The sequence below is a fragment of the Rhinopithecus bieti genome, unplaced genomic scaffold (genome assembly GCF_001698545.2).
Source record: "Rhinopithecus bieti isolate Rb0 unplaced genomic scaffold, ASM169854v2 scaffold_22039, whole genome shotgun sequence".
In the NCBI taxonomy this organism is placed as follows: Eukaryota; Metazoa; Chordata; class Mammalia; order Primates; family Cercopithecidae; genus Rhinopithecus; species Rhinopithecus bieti.
Window position 1 is genome coordinate 943,952 of NW_016810828.1, and position 2,983 is coordinate 946,934.

General features: G+C 41.9%; 1 long non-coding RNA gene across 1 annotated transcript in view; it reads left to right on the forward strand.

Moving 5' to 3' along the window:
* Positions 1-2,540, forward strand: part of LOC108542757 (uncharacterized) — an 8,932-nt gene extending 6,392 nt beyond the window's left edge. The window contains exons 2-3 of the long non-coding RNA XR_001889358.1: positions 1,103-1,317; positions 2,217-2,540. This is a non-coding gene — a long non-coding RNA (uncharacterized LOC108542757). The remainder of the gene's footprint in view (positions 1-1,102; positions 1,318-2,216) is intronic.
* The last annotated feature ends 443 nt before the right edge of the window (positions 2,541-2,983 follow it).

Below are 2,983 nucleotides of genomic sequence, written 5' to 3' on the forward strand. Positions count from 1 at the left end.
CGGCCATGTGTGGTAGCAGGCACCTGTAACCCCAGTTACTTGGGAGGCTGAGGCAGGAGAATTGCTTGAACCTGGGAAGTGGAGATTGCAGTGAGCTGAGATCACACCACTGCACTCCAGCCTGGGCAACAGAGCAAGACTCTGTCCCCCCACCCAAAAAAAAAAAGGAAAAAAGAAATAATAATAATAATGATGGTTTCAGGAAATTATTGCTCAGTTTTCTCAAATAACAAATATCAATCTTTAGGCTCATTCACATATCCATAATAATGGAAATTTGTATTACAAGTAAACCTCTAAGCATATCCTGTACATTCTGGATGGACTTCAGCTTATTAGAATGGTGACTGGAATACCAATGACCACAGTTCAGGCTGTCAGTAATCTCAGTAATTTCAGTTTTTTCTGAATATTTTCTATTTTCACTGTTTCAAACTTAAAATTAAAACTTACTCCTTTTGAGGAGAACAAGGTGGCTCCGCTGAGGGCGCCCCATAGCTCTGCTCCACATCCACCGTGATCCACATCCACAGCGAGACTGCCATGTCTGACCATGTTGTCTGGTCCCTGTTCAATTCGCTCTTCATTGAACTGATGCTCCCTGAGCTCCATAGCACTCACCTAGTCTGTGAAGTCTAGGGACAGGAAGATGGTTGGCAACCTGACTGGGGCCCCACTAAGCCAAGTGCCTGAACATCTGCGTCCTGATCTTCGGCATCCTTGTAACCACTGCACTCATCATGATTTTCACCACTAGCTCAGGGATAATCTTCCAGGCAATTTCTCAGATGATAAAGGATCTCCAAGGCCAGTAGTTGTGCCCACATATTCCACCATCCATTGCTGGGCTTGCACCTTGCCTGGGGCTGTTGGCCCTGCCCACTTGATTCTGCCCATTTATGCAGCAGTTTATATGCACATACTTTTCTACAATGGTATCTGATAAAGTGCATATGTTCCTGAAAAAACAAAAAAACTTACTCCTTTTAACCATTGACTCACGTATTGGTTCAATGTATTTGAAAATACAATATAAAAAAGTATTACAATTAAAGATAGTGTGATGGTCAGCTTCCGAAATGGTCCTCATCTTTGCCTCCAGCTTTTATGTCCTAGCATAGTTCTCTTCCACACTGAATAGGACTGACCTATGTCAGCAGTGGACTATGGTGGAAAAGATGGTGTGTGACTTCTGAGACTGGGTAACAAAAGACATTGTGACTTTCTCCTTGGTATTTCTTGGATTACTCACTTTGGAAGAAGTTGGCTGCCATGTCAGGAGGACGATCCTGATAGCCCTATGGAGAGACCCTTGAGGTAAGGAAGTGAGGCCTCCTGCCAGCAACCATGGGACAGAGCCACCTTCCCATGGCTGACATCTTGATTATAATTTCATGAAAGGACCTGAGCCAAAACCATCTGGGTAAACTGCTCTCAAACTTCTGGCCCACCAATATCTGTGAAGTAATAAATATATGTTGTTGCTTTAAACCATTAACATGAAGAGAATCTGTTACTCGGCAATAGATAAACTAATATAGAAACCCATACAGAAACCAAAGTTGCAACACAAACTTTTCAGTACATTTTTCCTATCAGAAAACTCTGCTAAATGGGTGGGCGCGGTGGCTCATGCCTGTAATCCCAGTACTTTGGGAGACTGAGGTGGGTGGATCACTTGAGGTCAGGATTTTGAGACCAGCCTGGCCAACATGGTGAAACCCCAACTCTACTAAAAATACAAAAAAATTAGCCAGGCATGGTAGTGCGCACCTGTAGTCCCAGCTACTCGGGAGAGTGGGGCAGGAAAATCTCTTGAACCCAGGAGGCAGAGGTTGTGGTGAGCCAAGATCGCCCCACTGCACTCCAGCCTGGGTGACAGAGTGAGACTCCATCTTAAAAAAAAAAAAAAAAAGGAAAAGAAGAAAAAAAGGAAAAAGAAAACCCTACTAAATGAAATGGAAAAGGTGTCATTTGAATAAAACATCTGGTCATAGGCAACTGGAATGGGAATTTATTTTATGGGAGTTAATGAATAACTTTTGTCACAAAAAATTTTTCAAGTCTTTCATAGGTGGAACATTTATTTTTGAAAATACTAGCTGGGTGGATCCTTACAGACTAGTCAAGAAAGGTCATGTTAATACAGTGGGTAGCAGTAATGTTTTCATGGTCTATCTTACCACCATCTGACATGTTTTTGATACATTTGACAGGAAAACATCACTGGACACCGTGGCAACATCAAAGCACCAAATTTTCCTGTCATTAATTGCACATAAAAATGTTCTATTTCTCCTGGCTATGGAAAACAAGAAATTGACTGTCATGAAAAAGTGGTATATTGTTTTATTTTCCTTATTAAATGCATGTGACAAAACCTTTTTAGGGCTTAAAAATTCCAACAAGAACTCTCTCATATAGGTCCCAGAAAGCAGCTGAACTAGCGTGGCCATGATTACTGAGCTCTGCCTGGCATTTCCTCCCTCGGCCTCCAGACTTCTCATCCCTGAGGTTTCTTTTCCGCCTCTCCCTGCTGAAATCACCCCCATGGTTCCACTCACCCCATTTGCTCCCATATCAAGAAGTTTCTCTTGAATCTTCCATGTAAGAGTACTCTCTCCCAGCTTGGACCATACCAGTTTATGACTATTCCTATATTTAGCATTTATAATTTACTCGTTTTTGGAGTTGGAAATTTGGAGTTAAATTTTTCTCCCACAGAGGAATTTAAATTCCTTCTGGATTTGAGTTATACTTTATACGAGCTTAGCTCAAACGAGGCCCAAAGGTATTTCCAAATTGAAGGGTTACATGAAGAAGTCCTTCTGCACCTTGAGGGAATAGTGGGATGTTAGGAGAATTGAAGTCATTGGTGGTACAGAGATGAGAAGTCTTTTCAATAGGCAAGGGGGTAGAAACTCCGTAACTCTCAATTTTAACTCCTAGTCACTTTCTTCAACAAAGCATTGCACTCATTGGG